This window comes from Mandrillus leucophaeus, unplaced genomic scaffold (assembly GCF_000951045.1).
Source record: "Mandrillus leucophaeus isolate KB7577 unplaced genomic scaffold, Mleu.le_1.0 Scaffold1492, whole genome shotgun sequence".
In the NCBI taxonomy this organism is placed as follows: domain Eukaryota; kingdom Metazoa; phylum Chordata; class Mammalia; order Primates; family Cercopithecidae; genus Mandrillus; species Mandrillus leucophaeus.
The window spans coordinates 489642-502880 of NW_012101468.1; positions in this window are offsets into that span (position 1 = coordinate 489642).

A 13239-nucleotide genomic window follows, 5' to 3' on the forward strand; every position below is an offset into this window, starting at 1 on the left:
AATCTGATTTAGTGTATGAAGATTATACAACACACCTATATTTTCCTGTTATTGCTGTATTATGAATATTATACCACATACCTGTATTTTCCTCTTCTTCATGATTATGTAGTCATATTACCCAAGTAGATTTACATAATTATGTACAAGTACACAAATAAATATGTTCAGTCCTTAGAATAGGTGTTGCTGTTGATATCAGCTTTAAAATTAAAATAATTAGGTAAATCACTTTGCAATAATTCTCTGAAGATTTTTACATTATATTTTAGAGTAATAAAGTTATTTATTATTAATAGCTATTTACTAATAACACAAAATTAATTCACAAGCTAGTTTTTTCTTTCTTCATAAGGACAGCTTTTTGGAAAACCCCCGGGTAGTAAATGATACATATACACACACGTACATGTTATTTACATACTTACATACATGCATATTTGGGGAATAACTCCTAACATGTTAAAATATTTAAATTTTTAGTAACATCACTCTCCAAAGTACAATAAATTAAGAAAAATGATAAGCAATATTTTACATCTCAGTCACTGTGAAACATTGCATATATGACAAGTTTTAGAGAAAGCATGTTGGGTGTCAGTCTGGCTCACTCACTAGATAAAGAAGTTTTTCACCCTTTTACCATGAAAGTTCCAAAACTGCACTTCAGAAAAATGACAAATAAAATACATATTGGATTGGAGAATTGTTAGAGTTAAGCCCTGACATGCCCAACTGGGAATAGTCAAAGATCTTATGCCATTTTAGGTAAGATTGACCTGGAAAATGATTTCTAACAAATCACAGGACAATTTCTGGCTACAATTCCAAATAGCATTTAGGAATCTTTGAACTTAATATAGATCTGTTATGTAAAATTTGTGTCATATATAGATATATTTTCAAAAAATTCCTTAAAATATTTGACAGGATCCTATTGCTTGCGAAATAAGCATATGTGAATTTGTAACAAATTACCAAGAATTTAAAGAACTTATACTACAGTAGTAGAGAAACACTACATACACTAATGCCTATGTATAATACAGTTTTCTAGAAACATGATTGTTGGTTTATCTCAGACTATTGAACTTATGCTTGAGAAAATTTCGTGTTAATTTTAAGAGGGATGTAGGCAAATATAAAAACAGACATATTTGATCAACTCTATACTACATATCTCTGCTTTCTGATGTGAATTGATTTCATTTTGTAACCGGGGCCGTCAGTATGTTCCTTAAATCAAGTAAACATGGACAGGGTACTAGACATCCCTTCCTCTGTTTTTGCTCACAAACACAAAGTTGAGACTTCTTTGGAGGGGAAACAAATTATCCAACCTCTCTTTTTTCATAATTATGCTGAACCCAGTCTATGAGTCATGTATTAATCTGTCTCTCCTTTTTTCTCTCCCGCTCTTCCTTTCTTCCCTCCCTCCCTTCTTTTCTTCCTTCCATAAATATTTATCCAGCAAGTATACCAGAGGCAATGCTACATATGCCAAGTACATCACTTGTATATACAAACATGATTCTTTGTGTTTCAGATATTACAGTCCAAGGGAGTATACTCATATCAACGTGTTACCATAAAGTGTAAGCAGTGCTAAAATAAGAGATATTCAAGATGCAGGAAGAACACATCATAAGAGCAATTTAACATAGCACGGGAAAAGTATATTGTTAAAATAAGACTTGATAGAGTTTACAAGGTGAATGCTCAGGAGTGATGTGTTGGTGTGTGTTGGTAGAAAAATGAGAATTTTACTTAAATCTTGTGTGAAGGCCAGGTGTCAGGAGAGGACATACAAATTTTAAGGAAAGTTCCACTGGCTCTTTGTCTCCTCAATGCAGACCTTTTTCCTGGCTCCGATCTAAGATGTGGTTCAAAATGTAAAACTGCAGTGACTATTAAACTTTGCATTCTTACTTAGTATAGTAGCTAAACACATTTTTAGTTATTAAGAACAGTGACTATATAATGTTTTGCAATGTGTGTTCAACAGAGTCAGCTTTGAAACTTTTAAACAATTGTAAATGCAGATATGCATATTTACAGATACATTCCTACAAATAGATTTTGATTTTTATAGAAATTATTATACATAACAATTTTATAATTATGTATATCTGGTATATGGTTGCATATGTATGTAAATGTTAATATCCAATTTTACATATGATCATAGCTTCCTATTTTTTAAATTATACTTTAAGTTCGGGAGTACATGTGCAGGACATGCAGGTTTGTTATAACTATTATTTTTGTAGGTCACTTATTATTAAAAACAGCATACATTTGTGGTGTTTTCCTGAGGCTAAACAAATGTACTTGAGCAATGTGAGTGGCCTTATGAATTGCTTCATTGTAAATTCATGGAGACATTTTTAGTTGAATTCCCGTGTATAAATCAGTTATCAAATTTTCCACCAGTTCAGTATTTTTTCAATTACTTAACACTCTATAAAGATTGGTCATCACCTTCTTTAACTTTTTATTAAACACATTCTGCCAATTCTTTCATCACCACAAAACAAGTGGGCTTGGTTTTATTCACAGGAAGAGCCGCATTTGACAGATTTGCTGATGGTGTCAGCGTTGGTCACAGGCTTGATGGACAGCACCAAACCTCGCTGTGGCCCAGCTCCTGCTAATTAGTTGTTTGAAGCCACTCTGTGTGCCACAGGCATAGGCTTATCAGCCAAAGACATCTTTACCATTCAGCATGACAGCTGTGATGCAGCTGTTCGCGGAGAGAATGGAGCACAAAGAGAGGGGGGAATGAGCCTTTCAGATAAATGACAACCGTAGTATCTTTCACTGAAGGATCCTAAAGATATAACAAAACAACTAAAATGTAGAGTACAAAAAAGGTGTAAATCAATATCTGTTGGATGAATGTGGAACCCACACATGAAATGATGATAAATAATATCAGACTGTGAGAGTGACAGGAAAATACAGCTGCCTTGGAAGTTCTTTTAAAATCCATGGAAGTTGCATGTGCTTGTAATTAATGCTGCTCAAGCATTTGCTAATGAAATTAATGTAGACATGTGGAGTTTTCAGAAGTTTCTACACATGTGCATAGATACTAATGTGAAAGCTGGCCGGAAAGCCTTGTATTTGAACTATTGTAGAGAACATGGTCATGAATAATATTGGGATGCTAAAAATCTCAGGATATTGGAGACATCGGAGAGGAGTAAAAGTCATCCACATATATGTGAGAAGGGTGTAGACATGGGAAAACTAAAAATATAAAGTTACTATTCCTTTTTAGAAAAGTGTGCTTATATTGATGTAATAATGAATGAATTTTTTTTCAGTCATTGATGATTGAAAACTGTGAGATCCCATTTTACCTACTATCCACATAAACTAGAAATCTAATGAAAAGTACCTATGGTTAGAAGTACATATTGACAAATCAAATTAAATAAATATTTTCACATAAACATTTCATATTATAAAATACCCATTCTAATTTCAAAATACTGACTGTAAATAATCTTTTAATACAAGATATCTAATACTGGCCAAGCGTGGCAGCTCACGCCTGTAATCTCAGCACTTTGGGAGGCCAAGGCGGGCAGATCACTTGAGGTCAGGAGTTCGAGACCAGCCTGGCCAACATGGTGAAACCCTGTCTCTACTAAAAAAAAGAAAAATTTGTCAGGCATGGTGGCACATGCTTTTAATCCCAGCTACTTGGGAGGCTGAGGCTGAGGTACAAGAATCACTTGAACCCGGGAGTCAGAGGTTGTAGTGAGCTGAGATTGTGCCACTGCACTCCAGCCTGGGCAACAGGGCAAGACCTTGCAAAAAAAAAAAAAAAAAAAAAACAACTTCATATTTTATGATACAATTTTAATTGTATGTATATATTAGATGTTTTACAAATCCTAATAATGAGTGATATTTTAAACTTAAAATAGACTTTTGGATGTTTGCAATGGATATTTATTAGTTTATAAAACATAAGTAATATTATCATACGCTATAGTCACATGTAATAATAACATCAGAGGCTCTGAGATATTGTTTGGTGTCTCACCAAATTCTGGGAGAAATGGAGGTTCAGTTATAGCTATTCTTATCATTGGCTCTGTTGTATCTAAAAGTCTGCATATAGCAGAAGAATGTTATATCTGTTTAAATTGCCTGATACACTTATTTATGACCATGAAATAAAAAAAAATACAGCTCACATAAGCTATATAATCTCAGGGTTGACTAGATTTTAGCTTATACTTCAATTTTATATAATTTTGAGTTGAAAAATGTTAAAAGCTTATTTACAAATAGGAAGCATAATGTAATCATTCTAATTGTTAAGGAAAATTATTTGAATTTAATTTTTTTGTTTAGATAATTCAGACAGTGTATTTATGTCAGAATGTAGGTGTATGGTGCATATATTAAATACAGATTAAATCGTTAAAAAGAATAAAGTAAGCAATGAGCTTCTCCTTATTTTATTTTATTTATTTTTTTATTTTTTTATTGAGACAGAGTCTCACTCTGTCGCCCAAGCTGGAGTGCAGTGGCGTGATCTGGACCCACTGCAAGCTCCGCCTCCCGGGTTCACGCCATTCTCCTGCCTCAGCCTCCCGAGTAGCTGGGACAACAGGCGCCCACCACCACTCCCGGCTAATTTTTTGTATTTTTAGTAGAGACGGGGTTTCACCGTGTCAGCTAGGATGGTCTCGATCTCCTGACCTCGTGATCCGCCCGCCTGGGCCTCTCAAAGCGCTGCGATTACGGGCATAAGCCACCGCGCCAGGCCGAGCTTCTCTTTAAATGTCATTTATTTCTTCAATTTTGGAATTAGAATAAACCTAGATTATTTGATGTCTACAGAAACTTATGCATGAGAGAGACAGAGAGATTCTGGGGCCAAAACTACCAGGAGATCCACATTCCACAGGTCAGAGATGGAGTTTGAAATTGAATATTAGAATTGTGTTTTTACATTTTTTGAAATAACTAATGGATTTTATGAGACAATTGAACAGAAGGACTAAAGATAGAGTTTAAATGATGTTCAGCAGGTCATACAGTGAAATTAATGTCTTGAAACCTGAGGATGAGGACAATTTTTAATGGAATGGAAGAAAGTAGAATAGAATAGATTGTATAGAATAGAAAAAAATAGGTTAGAATGGAATAGCATGTGGAAACAACGGGAACATGTGAAAAATTAGAAGAGAATAAAAAATATTAGGTTATATTAGACTGCATGTCATATAGCATAGCAAAGTATTATTTCAGTTAAACTTTTATTTTAGTTGTATGTATTATTGTGTGCATGTGTGTTTTTACTGCATCTCAGTGTGGGTTGATTATTGTAAGTCCAAGTCCAAAGTTTGAAAACCACTGACAAAAAAATAGCTCATACTTACCTACCACTTCTTATTTATCACATATTTCTTTAAAACACTTGATTGTATTAATTAAATTAAAGGTAAAATCTCCTATGTCTTCTTATTTACAGTTGAATAAGTGAAGGCATCAAGAGATGACCTGCACAGTCATTTAGCAGATAAAGGGCTGTGCTGGATTAAACCCCAGAGAAGCTGTGCTCTTTGCCACTAATCTAAGGCTTCTGACAAAAATGGCAGCAGACCCAGGATTGCAGACCAGCCCTCTGACTCACAGTGTAATACAATACTGTTTTACTTCATCAGTTACCTCTTCTGTTTGACCAAATTCCAATCCTAAATCAGAATTTATTGACATATGTTTCATGGATTATTCGTCTAAATGAAGTTGAGAAGGTTCATCCTCAATGGATTCAACTGGTGATTCACAGATTTACATAAACATGCATTTAATAAACTTAAAGTAAATTAATCTATTTACATTTGTTTAACCCACTCACTTGTAAAATTATTTGATTATAAATGATATTCAAAAAACACATATTCCATACAACTTATTTTGGAGAATGCTGGCATAGGTCATAAATGATCCTATATGATTAAACAGATTTTCTAATATTATAATCAAGACTCTTAAAATTTAAGTACAGTTAATCCTCCATTTTTAAACAACATGCAAATCAGAAATTTAAAAAGACGTGAATATATGATATCAAAGATGTGCTTGTATATATGTGTACATATTATCTGCACACTTATGAAATAGATAAAAGTATTTTTTAAAGTCCCCGCTTCTACGTTGTATTTTAGATATAATCTTCAATAATATATGTCCAGCATATTATTTTCAAATGTATATTCATTCAAACAGCAGAAGCCCGAAGACTTTCTCACACAGTCTAAAGCCTTGCTGGTTTTGGCATTGTTTCCTTGTATAAAATATCTTTTTTTTTTAAAGGACTTACATGTCTTATCATTTTTTTTTCCATTTATGCCAATATTTAAAAAATAAGATAAACATAATTTTTCTGGTTTCTAAACACTTTACAATGTAGTAAAGCCCAAATTCTGTGATATGTTGAAATGATTGTACAAATACTGCTCTATAGTGAAGAATGACACACATGTAGCTAAATTTTCGATGTCAGGCCACTCCAGCTTCATTGTTAGGTAATGTATAAAAGCTTGAATTTTTCATAAAATGGACATCTTATTATGGACATTCTATTAATTGTAACATCGTAAAAGTACATTTTATATGGTTTAAAGTATATTTTGTAAAGGTAAACTACTTATATATGTAAATATCTACTTACATTATGTGTGTGTGTATATGTATACACATACACATAATAAGGAGTATACACACACACACACGTAATGTAAGTAGATTCACAGTGGCCACTTTTATTAAAAAATAGCTAATTAGATTCATAGGGTATTAAGAGAGGTGAGGAAAAATATTCTTTAATTGATACTTTATTATAATATTTCAAGTTTTAATATGCCACATCATTTATTTCCATCTTCAAATTGGAATAAAAGTGAGAGGAATGCCAGCACAAACTGTTTTAGATTCTGTTTTCTAGTTGCAGAAGGTGCACGGCCCTGATATCCAGGACTCACATTCTCTCAAATAATTCCATTCAGTGCTGAGGTCTGAAGATGAGACAAAAACCGAAACAAAACATAAAACAAAACAAAAAAATATATAATATATGTAGAGTATATAGTGAATTATAAAATAAGGAAGTTCACTCATTTAAAATATACTTAATATATGAATTTAGCCCACATGCAGAAATGCTGTTTTTTAAAAAGCATATGTTAGGAAAGATGTTTATACTTTTTGAAACTGATCTCATACTCTAATACTCTTCTATTGGTGTATAATTATTTCCATATTTATCCCTGGAAGCCAAGCTACTTTTAAATGCACTTTCTGGCTAAATTATCTCAGTTTTGACTCAGTAGGTATTTAGGACATAACATCTATCTAAAACAAAGAGCTAGGATAAAATTTCAGCAAATCTTATATTACTGTTTAGTTTTAAGCAATTTGTAGACATGTATTTTTTCCAAAATTTCACAGGAGGTTTAATAATTTTTCTAAAGTGGTGGTTGGTTTGTTCATCCATTTATCTGCCTAGTTATATAAGAAGCCTTTCAGCTGAGGCCATGGAAAGGAAAAAGAAAGAACCATTTTGGTGAGTCCAGTCTTGATTAAGAATGTATTTAGAAAACACAATATGATAAGTAATATCTTAAATAAGACAAGTATTGATACAATAAAGATAGCCAAATTTATATTCAAGATATGGATTGGAAAAATAGATAAACAAATGGTGGTAGTATACAATATAATACTATGCAGCAGTAAAAAGAAACCACTGACACAGGCAATAACATGGATGAACTTCAACACTATTGTGCTAAGTAAACAAAAACAAAAACAAAAACAAAAAAACAGACACAGAAGGCTACATGCTGCATGATTTTATTTCTTTGACATTCTGTAAAAGGCAAAGTGATAGGGACAGAAATCAGATAGGTGGTTGCCAGGAACTGGGGATTGAAGGAAGGCATTAAATACAAAGGGGCACAGAGAAAGTTTTTGAAGCAATACAAATGTTCTATTACTTGATTGTAGTGGTGGTCTGTGAAAGAAAAATTACACTGACAGAGTTAAACAGACAAGGGAGATTTTATTCAAGGCTACAGCATTAGGTGAGAGAGGTGGAACTGAGATCAGTAGAAACAAAAGGCAGGAGAGTTTTTAAGCTCTTAAACTAGTGGAAAAATGTTGGAGGCTATTAGGTGAGAGATTGGTCAATGTGATTAGGCCATCTGAGTTTGCTAATTGCCTTTTTATCAAAGTTCGGCTCTTGCCTTCCCACTAAGACTAGGAGATAGGGGTGCTATCTTTCTTGATGAGTTCATTTCAAAGGGATGGCTTCCAGGTCCTTGAGAAACACCATCCTCGTTTGTAAAACTGACAATCAGCAACCTCTCAAAAGAGCAGAGAAAGAATTTACAATGGCAAGTTTTCCAGAGTAAATGCCTTAACCAAAAAAAAAAAAAAAAAAAAAAAAAAAAATTACAGAAGTCTACAGTTAGGAAGAAGTCTGTCTAAAGTTTAGTCAAGCTGAGCAGAAGGTTAAGAGTGTCTTAGTCAGGTTCCATGACTGCATGTGTTTTTCAGAACTCATAGAATTACTCCTAAAAGGTTGAATTTTACTATATGCAAATCATAACCCAATAAACCTGACATTTTAAAAAGTGTAGCTAGGTAAGATGTCATTACTGGCAGAGAACAAGAGCAATTGAATAATGATGCTATGCAGGAAGAGAAAAGTAAGATTATAACCCTAGAGAATGAGTTTTTTCTTTTCCATATAGAGAACATCTAACATCTTTCATTAGTGACATGATAATTTACAAACCTAATATATTCCCAGATACGCAGGCTCTGCTAAGAAATACAAGACAGAGACCATCGTTGCTATAGATAACAAAATGTGTTTGCCTGCATATCTTTTTGTTTACTGAATTGTTAAGAAGAGCAAGAAGCTGTTACCCAGAGAAATGTATTTGATTTAAATCAATGTATCAATATATCCAAATGCTATCTCCAAACTCAGCATCCACATGGCTTCACAGAATTGAGGCAATTGTCCTATTTTTTCACCAACAAGCGATGTACATAGTCAGGTAAAAAGCATCTCAGTAGGAGTGAACTTTGCTTTATTGAATTGTGCCTCTTTCTCAAAATGCAATAGTACAGTGGCAGAAAGAGAAAAGAGAGGTTCTGTATTTTGACTCTATACTGCAGAATGTTTCATTTTAATTCTACAACCAGAGAGTGTTTACTCTCCTGGTAGTAGCAATCGGAGGGCAAAGTTCTCATTTTCACCATGGAGTAAGTGACAAGGAGCTTGGGATGCAGGGAACCAAGATCTCTGGGGAACAGTGTGCTTTATGTATCTTATTAACATAAATCACAAGTGTTTCTACTCCACTTGAGTCACTTCACTGAAAATACAAAAAGCTCATTTACCAGCACCTATAGGCATAAGAACCATAGAAGCAATCAATTAGCACATATACTTGCCCTCTGATGCTTGCTCGTGACCTTGAGATATGTGATGAATGACTTAAAGAATGAAACAGACAGAAGTTTTGTGATAAACAAGATGAAGAGAAATAAAATGGAGAAAGCTACATATATGTTTAGTTTAAATAAGACCCAATAAATTCTATAACTGCTTTCTGCGGCCTTGGCCTCGGATCAGAGGTACTCAGTCTGCACAGTAATCAGGACTTTCTCAAAAAACCTCAGCCTGTTATGGTTCTTACTACATTTACTTTCTCAATACGATAGTACTTTACAGCTATCGACTCGATTATGGCCAGAGTTCCTAGCAGTTATTGATAACCATACCCTAGACTTTATATATCAACCAGCACAGGCAGGAGGAAGGCAATCAGCACAGTGAATTTCCTAACCTGGATATGTCTTCCTCAAAGTTGAAGATGATGACTCAGTTCTACAATTGAGCTTGTGATTCTCACTGTGGCAAAACTTCTTATGTCATTTTTATTTTTAGCTCTTTGGCACAAGTATAGAAAATTATTGTAGGAAAATCACAGCTTCTGTAAAGAGGAGCCCTGACTGCTTTTAAGAGTTTCTGAATGTTGGGAAAGCTCACAGGCTCTGTGCAGTGCATTTCTTGGTAGAGAAAGGCAGATAAAAATTTGTTTACTAAAAGAAAGAAGTAAAATTGCAAGACACTTTCAGATTGTCTTTCCTGTTCTCTGCCTCCTTTTTCTGAACCCTGCCTTTTCTGCCCTTTGCCACAGCAGATATTAAATACGCCTACTCTTCTAAGGCCCATCTTTCTCTTCAAAAATCACTTTTCTGTGATTTACCTTCCCGTTTTCTTTCCTCTTTTTAATATCTTCTTATTTTTTCTTTTCTTTTCTTTTTTTTTGGAGACAGGCTGATTTTTTTTTTTTTTTAATTTATATTTTATTTTCTTCTGTCGCCCAGGCTAGAGTGCAGTGACGTGATCATGGCTCATTGTAGCCTTGACTTCCTATGCTCAGGCTCAAGCAATCCTCCCAACTCAGCTTCCCAAGTAGCTGGGACTACAAGTTTTTGCCACTACACCCAGCTATTTTTTGTTTCTAATATTTTTTGTAGAGATGAGGCCTCACTAAGTTTCCCAGGCTGGTCTTGAATTTCTGGGTTCGAGTGATCCTCCCAGCTCGGCCTCTCAAAGAGCTGTTATCGTAGGCATGAGCCACTGGACCTGGCCGGTGGTCCATTTTCTGAGTGTGCAGCAGAGCTAAGTTTGGGGAACATGTAGTTGATGAGAATGACAATTTTGAGAAGCCAGTTTCCCATTTCACTCTCACTGAGATGCAAGTGAGTAAAATGAATTAGCATAATAGCCAGAGGTGTTTGCAAGCTGAGTTCAGTAAAACCATGTCACAGTAATTTGATATATCATAGAGTGACTTTTCAAAAACTACAAATTATGGGGATAAAATTTAAGAAAACTACCTGTATAACAATGTACCTTTATCATCCACATTATACATATGATCATCCCTTGATTTAAAAGCAATATTATTACTTTTAGGTTTGTAACAATAGACTTTTTTCGATATCCTTGTTATGTGGAAAAATGACATTAACATTTTGCAATCAGGTTTTTTTAAGTAACTTTAGCCATATGAGTATGCTTTAACTTCTAAATTATTGTCTAGTTTATTTACAATACCAGAGATGATGTAAAACAAAGATATGAATGGAAGATCTCAGTAATATTCTATAACATAATTCTTACATAATACTCACTTCTGGATGTATATTAGTAGTGTATTAATACTAACATAACTACTGCTTAAGTATAGCAGCAGCTAGTACTGATAATACTTTCATGATTTCATATTGTTATAAGTGCATGCTATTTCTATAGTTGCAAATTAGTTCATTCTATGAAAATTTCAAAATGCCTTAACTAACATCTCCACATTATACAAATATACTTGTGTTTCTTTTCCTACTTTGTTTAAAAAAAAAAAAATCTCTGCTGTAGAAAGTAGAATGTAGCATTTTTTTTTTCTAGGGCAGAATGCATGTCTCCGTTTTTAATGCATAAGCAGGCGTTTTGGTTCATTAAGCTCAGTGGCACTGATAGTAAACTAAAGAGGAATGAAAGGAAGAGGAACTGAAATACCATCATCCCACTAATGATACTGAAGCTGCTCAGCTTTATTGGGAGACTGCCCAGACATTCACTAATAGAAGGCATGGTCCAGGATGTGAACTTGGTGATGCGGTGCCAAAATTGCAAATCCAGAAAAAAAAAAGGAATTGCTAGAAGATTTCCTGGAATAATTTAATGAATTGTCTAGAAATACACGGGGTGTGTGTGTGTGTGTGTGTGTGTGTTATTATATTTGTTGGTGGGTTATTAGAGAGAGAGCGCGAGCACAATAGAATAGAGAAAGGTTAAAAGAAATAATGAGATTGGGGAGTATTCAGTTACCTCAAGACTGTGTTAAATAAACACGGCAATTCTATCATAAAGATACATGTATCTCAGAGTGTATGAATTGTAGAATATTCAGATAGTTTGGTGTCACTTTATAATTTGAAGAATTTAGCTCCTGAATGTTAAATAATTTTGAAAAATATCTTTCTCTTAAAGAAGGGGCTAGAATGCCTGCTTCTTCAGATACCCACACACGTCCATATCACACTGCTACTTAGCTGTTTACTGACACCTAGTTATAATAATTAGCATTATGATTTCTTTCATAGATGAACATTATTGTTCCCAGTTCACCCCTGCAAATGAGGGTGCATACAGAAATGTACCCTTTCAAACTGGAAGGAAGAAAACAGATTCTCTGTTCAAATTGGGCATAAACCCAATTTGAACAGAGAATCACTCAGCTGTGGATGGCAGCTTTCGTGGCCTCTGGCTAACACAAACTCCTCAGTGGCTTTTCAAAGCCACTTAGAATCAAGTTCCAGCAAGCTCACAGTAGAAGCTGCAGCTGCAGACACTGAGGAACACCTATGTAGCCTAGACTCATGCTCACAGCCTCCTTTCTGATTTTAACTCTGCTTGTTTTGTGTGGGAGATTGGAAGGTAAATAGAGAAGGGGCGTTTCTTTCACCCAATTTTCTCTTCCTATTTTGCAACCCCTCAGGGTGAGCTAACCCTTTTGGAAACTGGTCAGTTATACTCTGAAAAACACAGATCAGAGATTGAGCTTAGTGACCTCTTTGCCCTATAAAAAACAGAGCTAAACAGAGAATTTCCTTTTATAGGTTTAATGGCCTAACAAAGGCAAATGAATTAACAGAACAAAAACAGTAAGAAGGTCAGGTGTGGTTACTGTACCTGAGTTCATGTTCTCCATTGAAACATGGTGTGAAAATTGATCCATGGTTAAAGCTTTTCCTGCTGAAGAGACTTCACTAATGAGAAAAGATATGATATTTTATTAAAATACCAGAGGATCCTATGGGGTAGAGCATGAAACATATGCAAAAAATAGAGGAAAAGTCTAACAGAGACATCCTTAAATACAAGTTAGTTTTTGGATAAAGAAAACAGTTTCATGAGAAGAAGTATATGCTCTTTCTGGGTCTGAGGTATTTGGAGCACAGCAGATATCTCCATTTACTATCAGTGGTATTACAATTCTTCCATTCTATTTCAAATTTTATTCTTATGAGTTTCAAAATAAATATAGAGGAGAAATTAAGTTTTACCAAGTAGGAGACTAAAAGGCCTTTATTAAACTAAAAGCATCTTAGAATTCAGTAACATCA